The 12,719-nt window shown below is 39.4% G+C and overlaps 1 protein-coding gene, 1 non-coding gene and 1 pseudogene across 3 annotated transcripts in view; 2 read left to right on the top strand and 1 right to left on the bottom strand.

Annotated features, from left to right (window-relative positions):
• The window catches only part of CFDP1 (craniofacial development protein 1), a 123,745-nt gene that overhangs the window by 56,724 nt on the left and 54,302 nt on the right, over nt 1–12,719 (top strand). The window lies entirely within an intron of this gene.
• On the bottom strand, nt 2,844–3,688 carry LOC105706832 (small ribosomal subunit protein eS4, X isoform-like; annotated as a pseudogene).
• Nucleotides 3,740–3,871, top strand: LOC135277313 (small nucleolar RNA SNORA40). Its single transcript, XR_010344932.1, has one exon. It is a non-coding gene; the product is annotated as a small nucleolar RNA SNORA40 (small nucleolar RNA).

Here is a 12,719-nt window from a genome sequence, read left to right as displayed (position 1 = left end):
TAATTGTTTTCAAGCACCATGAGCCACACCCACATAGGATAATAAACTTAACTGGTAAATGTTGTGTTCCCTGAGACAAAACAATATTGAAATTAGGCTAGTTAGTAACCCTACAATGACCTCTAAGTGTTCAAGTAAAAGGAAGAGTCACATCTCTCACTTTAAATCAAAAGCTAGAAATGATTTAAGCTTAGTGAGAAAAGCATGTTGAAAGCCAAGACAGATTAAAAGCTAGGCCTCTTGTGCCAAACAGCCAAGTTGTGAATGCAAAAGAAAGTTCTTGAAGGAAGCTAAAAATGCTATTCCAGTGAACGCACAAATGATAAGAAAGTGAAACAGCTTTATTGCTGATCTGAAGACAGTTCGAATGGTCTCAACGGAAGATCAAACCAACCACAAGACATTCCCTTAAGCTAAAGCCTAATGCAGAGTAAGGCCTCAACTCTTCACTTCTATGAGGGGGGAGAGGAAGCTGCAGAAGAAAAGTTTGAAGTTAGCATAGGTTCTTTCCTTAGAAAGAAGCTGTTTCACCAGCTGCAGGGGCTCACACCTGCAATCCCAGCACTTGTGGAGGCTGAGGCAGACGGATCTCTTGAGGTCAGGAGTTTGAGACGAGCCTAGCCAATATGGTGAAACCCCCGTCTCTACAAAAAATACAAAAATTAGCTGGGTGTGGTGGCACATGCCTGGCTACAGTAAACAACAGATTTTCAATGTAAATGAAACAGCCTTTTTTTTTTTTTTTGAGATGGAGTCTCACTGTGTCGCCCAGACTGGAGTGCAGTGGCACTATCTCAGCTCACTGCAACCTCCGCCTCCTGGGTTCAAGTGATTCTCTTGCCTCAGCCTCCTGATTAGCTGGGATTACAAGTGCATGCCACCACGCCCGGCTAATTTTTATATTTTTAGTAGAAATGGGGTTTCACCATGTTGGTCAGGCTGGTCTTGTACTCCCAACTTCCTGATCTGCCTGCCTTGGCCTCCCAAAGTGCTGGGATTACAGGCGTGAGCCACTGCGCCCGGCCTTTTTTGTTTTGTTTTGTTTGTTTTGTTTTGTTTTTAAACAGCTTTCTGGCCAGGCATGGTAGCTCACGCCTGTAATCCCAGCACTTTGGGAGACCAAGGCGGGTGGATCACCTGAGGTTAGGATTTTGAGACCAGCCTGACCAACATGGTGAAACCCCGTGTTTTCTATTTTTTCTACAAAAAATAGAAAAATTAGCTGGGTGTGGTAGCACGTGCCTATAATCCCAGCTACTTAGGAGGCTGAGGCGGGAGAATTGCTTGAACCTGGGAGGTGGAGGTTGCAGTGAGCGGAGATCACGCCACTGCACTCCAGCCTGGGTGACAGAGCAAGACTCCATCTCAATAAAATAAAATAAAATAAAAAATAAACAGCTTTCTATTGGAAGGAGATACCATCTAGCTAATCTTCAATTAGCTAGGAAAGAGAAGTCAATGCTTGGCTTCAAAACTTCGAGGGATAGGCTTACTCTTTTGTTAGGGGCTAATGTAGCTGGTGACTTTAAGTTGAAGCCAGTGCTCATTTGCCATTCTAAAACTCCTAGGGCCCTTAAGAATTATAATAGATCTTCTCTGACTGTGCTTTGTAAATGGAACAACAAAACAGATGACAGCACATCTGTTTCTAGTATCGTTTCCTGAATATTTCAGCCCCACTTTTGAGATACACTGCTCAGACAGAAAGATTCCTTTCGAAATATCACTGCTCATTGACAAGGTACCCAGTCACCCATGTGCTCTGATAGATGTGTACAAGAAGATTAATGTTGTTTTCTTTACTGTTAACATCCGTTCTGCAGCAAACGGATCAAGGAGTAGTTTCAACTTTCAAGTGATTTATTTAACTCCTGGCAAGCTGTGATGGTCTTATTACTTAAGAAATACATTTAATAAGGCTACAATTGCCATAGATAGTGATTTCTCTGATGATTCTGGACAACGTTTATTGAAAACCTTCTGGAGATAATTCCCTATCCTATAATGCCATTAAGAACATTTGTGATTCATGGGAGGAAGCCAAAATATCTACAGGAACAGGAGTTTACTAGAAGTTTATTCCAACCCTCATGGATAACTTTGAAGGGTTCAAGGCTTTCAGTAGAGGAAGTAACTGCAGATATGATGAGAAGTAGAGCCTGTCCATTCTCACACTGTTGTGAAGAAATATCCAAGACTGAGTGATTTGTAAAGAAAAGAGATTTAATTGACTCAGAATTCCGCCTAGCCAGGGAGGCCTCAGGAAACTTACAGTCATGACGGCAGGCACTTCTTCATAGGGTGGCAGAAGAGAGAATGAGTGCAAGCAGGGAAAATGCCAGACACTTATAAAACCATCAGATCTCAGGAGACTCACTCATTGTCACGAGAACAGCATGGGGGAAAATGCCCCATGATTCACTTACCTCTACCTTGTCCCGCCTTTGACGCATGGAGATTATTATAATTCAAGGTGAGATTTAGATAAGGATACAGAGTCAAACCATATGAGAGCCTGAAGATGTGACTACATCACTTCAGTTTAATGATAAAACTTTGACAGGTGAGGAGTTGCTTCTTATGGATTAGCAAAGAAAGTTGATTCTTAAGATGGAATCTACTCTTGGTGAAGATGCTGTGAACATTGTTGAAATGACAGCAAAGGATTTAGAATAGTATACATTTAGTTAATAAAGCAACAGCAGGGTTTGAGAGGACTGACTTCAGTTTTGAAAGGAGTTCTATGGGTAAAATGCTATCAAATAGTATTGCATGCTACAGAGAAATCTTTCATGAAAGTAGAAGTCAATGTGATAGACTTCATTGTTGTTGTTTTTTAATCATGCCACATGATTTTTAATTATGCATAAAGATCTGACATATCACCCAGGGACCATTTCACCCACTGCTCTGTTTGGCTGCCAGTCTTTTGTCTCTCTCTTCAGCAGTGGTGAGGCGGATACCCTTTCCTCGGGGAAGAGAAATCCATGGTTTGTTGCCCTTGCCAATAACAAAAATATTGGAAAGTCGAGTGGCAAAGCTGTTGCCATTGGCATCTTTCACGTGAACCACATCGGAAGATCCAGGGTGCCTCTCTCTGTTGTTAATCACACCAGTTCTTCCCAGGTTAGCACATCCATTCACCATACTCAGGTTACCAGTGTCAAACTTGACGAAATCAGTAATCTTGCCAGTCTCCAAATCAATCTGAATGGTATCATTCACCTTTATGAGGGGATCAGGGTAGCAGATGGTGCGAGCATCATGAGTCACCAGATGAGGGATTCCTTTTGTGCCCACAGATTTTTCATACTTTGCACAATTTGTACTTGGCCTCCTCAGGTATAATATGATGTATAGCAAAGTGACCCTTGGTGTCATAGATCAGATGGAAATTCTCTCCCGTCTTGTCAATGCTGATGACATCCATGAAACCAGCAGGGTAGGTTATATCAGTTCGGACCTTGCCATCGATTTTAACGAACCGCTGCATGCAAATCTTCTTTCCTTCATCTCCTGTCAGGGCATACTTAAGTCTGTTCCTTAGGAAAATGATGAGGGGAAGACACTCTCTCAACTTGTGATGACCAGTGGATGGACGAGGAGCACACACACCGGTCAATTTATCCAGCATCCAATGCTTTGGAGCTGCCACCCGCTTCAGGTGCTTCTTGAGACCACAAGCCATGGCTGCGTTAGGCAAGGAAAGAGTCATTGTTTTATTTTAAGAAATTGCCACTGCACTTACGTTTGTTTTTGTTTAACTTGTGGACAAAGTCTTATGGATAGGTGCAAAAAACAAATCCTCTTTTGCAACCCAGAACTCATTGTTCAGTATGAGTTTTGATACATACATGTAAGAAGGGATATTATGATACTTGAGACAGTTAACTGATGGGAGTATTGATAGCCATAAAGGTTGGTTCCAAGCCAGGCGCAGTGGCTCAAGCTTGCAATCCCCATTCCGAGGTAGGAGTATTGCTTAAAAGCCAGGAGTTCAAGACCAGCCTGGGCAAGAAAGTAACAAACACCTCATCTCCACAAAAATTTAAAAATTAGCTGTGTGTTGGGGCATGTGCCTGTACTTGCAGCTGTTCAGGAAAGGAAGGCTGAGGCAAAGGATTGAGCCCAGGAGTTGGAGGCTGCACTGAGCTTTGATGGCACCACTGTACTCCAACCTGGGTAACAAAGACAGACCCTGTCTCTTATTTTAAAAAGATTGGTTCTAGGACTGTAGAATAGTTAAACAGGAGGGGATATGAAGGAAAGCCTCATCAGTATTACTTTTGCATTCCAATTTCATGTTGACTTGATATATAAGATGGCTGTTGGTTTTAAAGGCTTTTATCTTGAGAACATGATGTCTGGAGTTAAAGGTATCGGCATATTTCCACACCTGTACTATCCTTGAGTGTGATCGCTTAGGAATGAATATGATTTGAACTCATTCACGTTAAGAGAGGGTGTCAAACTGAGAACCAAGCAGATCCACCACCTACAGTAAAAAGGATGCTAAAGTAAATTGGTTGAAGAAATTAGATCCCAAAGATTCTTGGTGAATTTTGAAGTCTTCATCAGTATATCTGTATTAAAAGGAGATGACAGAAGCCAAAATCAAAGAATTAAGGGCTGACAGGACAACTGGATTAAAATAAGCATCAGTTTCATTAAAAAGGGCTAACTTGAAGATATATCTTTTTACTCCAGCTCTTTAGAGGATCTAAAGTGACCTTGATGGACAGTAGAAGAAATCACAACATGGAATTCCTTGAATAAAAATTTATTGACTTTAAATAATTTTGGCTAATGTTGCATATACACAATTAAAAAAAAAAACTCTTTACACTGAAAAAAAAAAAGGGAATTGCCACAGCTGTCTCAGCCTCCAGCAACCATCACCCTCTGATCAGTCATCAGCCATCAACATTGAAGCAAGACTTTCTACCAACATAAAGATTTTGAGGCTGGGCATGGTGACTCACACCTGTAATCCCAGCACTTTGGGAGGCCAGGGTGGATGGATCACGAGGTCAAGAGATCGAGACCATCCTGGCCAACATGGTGAAACCCTGTCTCTACTAAAAATACAAAAATTAGCTAGGTGTGGTGGCGCACACCTGTGGTCGCAGCTACTCATGAGGCTGAGGCAGGAGAATTGCTTGAACCTGGGATGTGGAGATTGCAGTGAGCTGAGGTCGTGCCACTGCACTACAGCCTGGCGACAGAGTGAGACTCTGTCTCAAAAAAAAAAAAAGATTTTGATTCACTGAAGGTTCAGGTGATCATCGACATTTTTAGCAATATTCTAAAATGAAGATCTGTACTTATTTTTCTTAGACATAATGCTATTACATAATAGACTACAGTGTAGTGGAAACATAACTTACATATATACTAGGGAACCAAAAAGTTTGTGTGGCTTACTTTATTATGATATTTACTTCCTTGCTGTGGTCTGGAACTGAACCCGAAATATGTTCTAGATGTGCCTGTATTTTCACCCAGCTTTTTCTGATGTTAACATCTTATATTTGGCCGTGGTACATTTGTCAAAATTAAGAGATTAACAATGAGATGGTACTGTTATCCAAACCCCACACTTTATTATAATTTCCCATTTTCCCACAAGTGTCTTTTAGCATGTTATTCCAGGATCCAGTTCAGGATACCCTGTTGCATTTAAGCAGTAGCTTTTAAAACAGTGCTTTTTCCCTTTCCCCACCACATTTAAGAAAACAAGTACATTTTAGACTTAGAGAAGAGTTGGAAAGATGGAACAGAAAGTTCCATGTACCGTTTACCCAACATCTTGCATAGCCATGGTGCGTTTGTCAGAACTGAGAGACTAACAGTGCCACCACGTTTTTATGCCATCATAAGGACACTTCTCTTGGAGATAGGTCTTGGATTTTTTTTTTTTTTTTTTTTTTTTTTGAACCACAAAGGCTGTGAGCCTTATGCTCATGTGACTTTAAGGTTGGAGTTAGGCAGATCAGGACTTTGCATTTCTCCCTGGCCATATCCTGCTGTGTAATCTCCTTCAACTTCCTTCTCCACAAATGAGCGAACGCAGAGCCATAAGAGAAGGTGTGGGGAAGTGGCAGGCACTCAACAGTTTACTACACATGTTCCTTTGCATTTGGTGGGGTTGTGTCCCAGTGAATGCATTGTAAGTTGAAAATATAAGTTGAAAACACATTTAATACACCCAGCCTACCAAACATCATAGCTTAGCTTAGCCTGCCTTAAATCTGCTCACAACACTTACATTAGCCTGTAGTTGGACAAAATCATCTAACACAAAGTATATTTTATAATACAGTGTTGAGTATCTTATGTAATTTATCAAATACTGTATTGAAAATGAAAACTAGAATGGGTGTATGGGTAATCAGAGTACAGTTTCTACTGAATGCATATCACTTTCACACCATGATAAAGACAAAAAAATGGTAAGTAAAACCATAGTCAGGGACATAGTGTTTTCTCTTCCCAGAAAGGGGCGTGGAACAGAGAGATTCAGTAAAACAACAAAAAGCTTTAAAACTGAAGGGAAAGATGGTCTAAAAACTCTGTGAAGGAATTTTTTTATCATTTTTTTTTTTTTTTCCGACAGGGCAAGACTCCATCTCAACAACAAAAAAAAAAGTTTAGGGATGAGAATGGGATCTCTCTATCTTTTTTTTTTTTTTTTTTTGAGAGAGAGAGAGAATGGGGAGGAGGAAAAAGGAAGAGAAAGAAAGAGAGCGAATGGGGAGGAGGAAAAAGGAAAAGAAAGAGGGAGAGAGAATGGGAGTATTGCTTTCTTGCCCAGGCTGGAATGCAATTTAGTAATGGGTATTGAAAATCTCTTTTATACTGATAATTATACTTAATGATGTAGTCAGGAAGGAATAAGGGAAGAAGATAACAAACAAACAGCCAACCAATATTTCATTTAAACCTATGAAATGCTATGCGATTACTGAGGAGTGATTTACTTCCAATTATATAGTCACTTTTGGAATAGGTGTGAGGTGGTAATGTATGTTTTGTGTATTTGAAGTGGAGAGTTCTATAAATGTTTATTAAGTTTACTTGTTCCGGGTCTGAGTTCAAATCCTGAATATCCTTGTTAATTTTCTATCTCGTTGATCTATAGAATCTTTAGCTATTCTTGTTACATTGATCCTTTTACCATTATGCAATGTCCTTCTTTGCCTCTTTTGATCTTTGTTGCTTTAAAGTCTACTTTATCAGAGGCGAGAATTGCATCTCCTGTTTTTTGTTTATTTGTTTATTTTTACTCTCTGGTTGGTAAATCTTCCTCCTTCTCTTTGAGTCTTTGTGTATCGCTGCATGTAAGATGGGTCTGGATGCAGCATACCGATGGGTTTTGGCTTTTTATTCAATTAAAATATATATAACTTTAATACTGACGTTTGATGCTAGCTGGCTGTTTTGCCCATTAGTTGATGTAAATTTTTCACTGTATTAATGTTCTTTGCTTTTTGATATATTTTTGGAAAGGCTGATATTGGTTGTTCCTTTATATGTATAGTGCTTCTTTCAGAAGCTCTTGTAAAGCAGGCCTGGTGGTGGTGAACTCTCTAAGTGCTTGTTTGTTCGCAAAGGATTTAATTTTTCCTTCGCTCATAAAGCTTAGTTTGGCTGGATAGGAAATTCTGGGTTGAAAGTTCTTTTCTTTAAGGATGTTAAATATCGGTCCCCACTCTTTTCTGGCTTGTAGGGTTTCTACTGAGAGATCTGCTGTAAGTCTGATAGATTTCCCTTTATGGGTAACCTGACCTTTCTCTCTGGCTGCCCTTAGTATTTTCTCCTTCATTTCAACCCTAATAAATCTGGCGATTATGTGCCTTGGGGTTGGTCTTCTTGAAGAATATCTTTGTGGTGTTCTCTGTATTACCTGGAGTTGAATATTACCTTGCCTTGCTAGGTTGGGAAAGTTTTCCTGAATGATATCCTGAAGAGTATTTTCCAACTTGGATTCATTCTCTTCATCACATTCAGGTACACCTATCAAACGTAGATTAGGTCTTTTCACATAGTCCCATATTTCCTGGAGACTTTGCTCATTCCTTTTTATCCTTTTTTCTCCAATCTTGTCTTCTCGTTTCATTTCACTGAGCTGGTCCTCGACTTCTGATATCCTTTCTTCTGCTTGATCAATTCGACTGTTTAAGCTTGTGCATGCTTCGCGAAGTTCTCGTGTGGTGCTTTTCAGCTCCATCAATTCACTTATATTCCTCTCTAAGTTGTCCATTCTCGTTAGCATTTCGTCAAACCTTTTTTTAAGGTTCTTAGTTTCTTTGCATTGCGTTAGAACAAGTTCTTTTAATTCACAGAAGTTTCTCATCACCCACGTTTTGAAACCTGCTTCTGTTACTGGAACACACTCGTTCTCCATTAAGCCTTGTTCCGTTACTGATGAGGAATTGCGATCCCCTGTAGAGGGAGAGGCATTCTGATTTTGAGTATTCTCTGCCTTTTTAGGCTGCTTTCTTCCCTTGATTATATATTTATCCATCTGTCGTCTTTGTAATTACCGACTTTCTAACTAGGTCTCTGAGCGGACGTCCAACTTTTTGATTCCCAGCGCCGAAAACTGAGCAATCCACTGCGCCGGCCAAGACAGCGGTGTTAAGATTGATGGTGCCTTTCTGCCCAGGAAACTCCGGACTCTGCACCAAGAACTGCCGCTTTAAGGCGCCAGCAAAACCGCCGCGCCGGCCACAAGAGTCGCACTGGCGACCCGTGGGGCTCCTCCGCTGGGAATCTCCTGGTCCGTGAGCTACAAATATTCGTCTGAAAGTGTGGCGTCCTCTCGTTCTCTGCGCTTTCACTGGGAGCTACGTGCCCGAGCTGCTAGTGATCAGCCATCTTGGATCTCTCTCCCTTTATCATTTATTTTTAATACCATGGTCCATTTTTTAAACCCACTTCAGTAATTAACCATTAATGACTACTTATATATCACCTGTACTCCTACCTAACCCCCCATATGATTTTGAAGCAAGTCTCAGATATTGCATATAATTTTACCCATACATTTTTGATATCTGTATTCTAAAAATATTTAGATATTAGCATACCTGAGAAAAAGTAATGTCTTCGTGGTATTACCAAACACCCAGTCAGTGTTTAAATATCTCATTGGTCTCTTAAGTTTGGTTAATTGTTTACAGTTTATTTGGATCCAGTAAGTTCCATACGTGGCAATTGGTTGATACTGTCTCTTAGTCCTTTTTAATAATCAGATTTCTATTCGATCTTTTATTTTATTTTTTCTACTTGGAATGTATTTGTTGAAGAAACTGAGGATGTTGTCCACATCTTCATGGGTTTTGCTGGTTACATCCTCATGGTAGAGTTTAGCATCTTCCTCTGTCCTGTGTGTTTCTTGAAAATTGGTAGTTTTATCCAAAGACTTGATCAGATTTCAATTTCACATACATAGTTTTTCTTATCAAGACTGTATTAGAGTAGTGTTCTATTTGGAGACATAAAGTCTGGTTTTCTTTTTTTGTAATGTTAGTAGTTGTTGATGATCCTAGATACACTCATGGTTACAGAATGATGGCAGTCTAATTTTATCATTTCTTCGTTGTACTACTTCTAAAGACAGTAAATCTTATCTTCTCCTATTTGGTTCCCAATTCATATAGGAAGATAAATTCTTTTTTTTTTTTTTTATTTAACTGGGTTATCTTTTTGTTGGTTTTTAAGTTTTTTGTTTTTTGTTTGTTTGTTTGTTTTGAGACAGAGTCTCACTCTGTTGCCTAGGATGAAGTGCAGTGGTGCAATCTCAGCTCACTACAGCCTCTGCCTTCTGGGTTCAAGCGATTCTCCTGCTTCAGCCTCCTGAGTAGCTTGGACTACAGACATGCACCATCATACCTGGCTAATTTTTGTACTTTTGGTAGATGTGAGGTTTTGCCATGTTGGCTAGGCTGGTGTCGAACTCATGACCTCAAGTGATCCACCTGCCTCAGCCTCCCAGAGTGCTGGGATTACAGGCGTGAGCCACCACTCCCAGACAATAAATTCTTTCATTTACCTTTCTTTTTTTTTCTTTTTTCTTTTCTTTTTTTTTTTGAGACAGTCTCACTCTGTTGCCCAGACTGGAGTGCAGGGGCACAATCTCGGCTCACTGCAACCTCTGCCTCTGGAGTTCAAGTGATTCCTCTGCCTCTGGAGTTCAAGTGATTCCCCTGCCTCAGCCTCCAAGTAGCTAGGATTACAGACATATGCCACCATAGCTGGCTAATTTTTGTATTTTTAGCAGTGACAGAGTTTCACCATGTTGGTCAGGCTGGTCCGAACTCCTGATTTCAAATGATCCTCCTGCCTCGGCCTCCCAAAGTGCTGGGATTACGGGCATGAGCCACCAAGCCTCCCCATTGACCTTTCATATCCTTTTGTTTTCCCAATTCATATAGGAAAGATACATTTTTTCCTTTCATTTTCAAAATGTGTTTGTACACTAACCTTCTCCATAGTAACCAGTTCGTAGTTTTTGTATTATACACTCATGAATTTAAACATATGATGTTGTTTCAGTCCATTGCAGTCATCATCCTTATTGATTCTCAAATTGTTTTATATTTGGCAAATAAATTCTTCTTCAAATAAGCTAGTAAGTTATTTTGATAGTGACCTTAATAGTCTTTGCTAATTTCCATATCTGTGTGACATAACAAAATATTCCAGTTTCCTTTTGTACATTACATTTCCTGTCCCAGAGCTGGTATATTCATCTAATCTGGAAGGCCTGCTTTCTTTCTGTGGGGAACATTATTTCAAGACATTATGGATAAGAGTGCCAGTTGCTACTGAGTTGGTCATTTTTTCAAGGATTTATCGATATATAGAGCAAAGAATTATGTTTTGCTTTGTCTTATTTTTCTTTCTTTACTTGAAAAACAGTACAGCTACTTCCAAATCAAGTTTTTAGAACTCTCGGGTTATCTTTAATCAGCTTCTACCTTCCTAAGAAAGCTTCTACCTTCCTAAGAAAAAACCGCGGGAATGATGGAATGTCATATAGATGTCCATTTATTTTATTTTACAATACATACACCCACCTGTTGTATGTATGATTAGTACAAATGGTTTAAATTGTCTTGTTTTGCTTTGTTTTGTTTTGGGAGGTTTTTTTTTTTGTCATTAGATTTCATTTTACTAGAAATGTATAGTCAGCTTTCTGTGTTCTAAAGTCACTTGGAGTAGTTTTTCTTTTTGTAGTAATGTTACCATTGGACACATTAGATTGATTTGTTTTATTTTTAGGAATCGTTTGTGTTTCCATTTAAATTTTTTATTTATCTTGCATGTCTTGGATTAACACTAGTAGACCATATACAGTTTTCTATACCTTTTTTCATTTGAAAGTTTCCTCATTTATTTTGTTTTCAGATGCAAAGTATTTTATTGTATGAATTACCAGAGTTCATTCACTTAGTTTTCTTTGATAACATTTGGGTTGCTTCTAGTCTTTTGTTATCACAGAACCTTGCAATGAACAGTCTTATGTGTGTTTTGTGGTTTCTGGCAAGGATCTCAGTGTAATTTCAGGCTATCCTCTACTTGAGTTATGGCCAATTAAATGTCTGATTAAATGTTTATAATAATTTTTAAATAACAATACTTAATTTAAAAAAGCTTATAATACATAATTATTCATTAGAGAAATGCAAATCAAAACCACAATGAGATAATACTTCTCACCCACTAGGATGGTTATAATGTAAAAAGATGGAAATAGCAAGTGTTGGTAAGGGTATGGAGAAATTGAAACCTTCATACCTTGCTGGTTGGATGTAGAATGGTGTAGCCACATAGGAAAAGAGTTCAGCAGATTCTCAAAGTTAAACATAGAGCTCTATACAATCAACAATTCTTTGTATATACCCACACAAAATGAAAACATATCCACACAAAACCTTGCACACATATGTTCATAGCAGCATTATTCATCCAAAAAGTAGAAATACTCAATGTCTTTCAACTGATAAATACAGATGAACAAAATATTGTATGTCCAAACAGTGGAATATTATTCTGCTATAAAGACGAATGAGGCTGGGCACGGTGGCTCACGCCTGTAATCCCAGCACTTTGGGAGGCCAAGGCGGGTGAATCACGAGGTCAAGAGATCGAGACCATCCTGGCCAACATGGTGAAACCCCGTCTCTACTAAAAAATACAAAAAGTAGCCGGGTGTGGTGGTGCACGTCAGTAGTCCCAGCTACTCCGGGGCTGAGGCAGGAGAATTGCTTGAACCCGGGAAGCAGAGGTTGCAGTGAGCTGAGATCGTGCCACTGCACTGCAGCCTGGCGACAGAGCAAGACTCTGTCTCAAAAAAAAAAAAAAAAGGAACAAAGTATACTTGGCAAACTAAGAATAGAAGGAACTTCCTCAATCTGATAAAGGGCATCCATGAAAAACCCACCGCTAATATACTTAATCATGAAAAACTGAATGCTTTCTTCCTAAGATAGGAAAAAGACAAGTATGTCTACTCGTGGCATCTCTATTGTACCTTGTACTGGAGCTTCTAGCCAGGGCAGTTAGGCAAGAAAATGAAACAAGAGACATCTAAATTGGAGAGAAAGGAGTTGAACTATTCACAGATGACATGTAGAAAATCGTAAGCATTCCACTAAAAAATGATTACAACTAGTAAACAAGTTCAGCAAGGTTAGAGGATCACTATGTAA

This window comes from Aotus nancymaae, unplaced genomic scaffold (genome assembly GCF_030222135.1).
Source record: "Aotus nancymaae isolate 86718 unplaced genomic scaffold, 86718_ANA_hifiasm-v0.15.2.pri h1tg000030l, whole genome shotgun sequence".
NCBI classification, from domain to species: domain Eukaryota; kingdom Metazoa; phylum Chordata; class Mammalia; order Primates; family Aotidae; genus Aotus; species Aotus nancymaae.
Note: the sequence above shows the minus strand (reverse complement) of the source record. Positions and strands in the feature narration are given on the sequence as shown.